Raw genomic sequence first — 265 nt, forward strand, 5'->3', positions numbered from 1 at the left:
GAAATCTAAACAAAGTCAATCGTGTTTCTCTCCTTAAACCATCTCACCATGACCCCAGTGAGTGCCAAAGCTGGCACAAGAGGAAGCTGGACGACCCACTCTGCTTTGCCACCTGGTGTAACTACAGGCAGATTCTCAGGGAAGACAAGGCTCCCAAGAGGACAGGCAAATGCTGACTTTATTATCCACACAGCATTATCAAGTCTTGTTTCATCTGTATCCTAAGGTGACACAAAATGCAGAACAAAAGACAAGAAACCGTATC

Source organism: Psittacula echo, assembly GCF_963264785.1.
Source record: "Psittacula echo genome assembly, chromosome: 2".
Taxonomy (NCBI): domain Eukaryota; kingdom Metazoa; phylum Chordata; class Aves; order Psittaciformes; family Psittacidae; genus Psittacula; species Psittacula echo.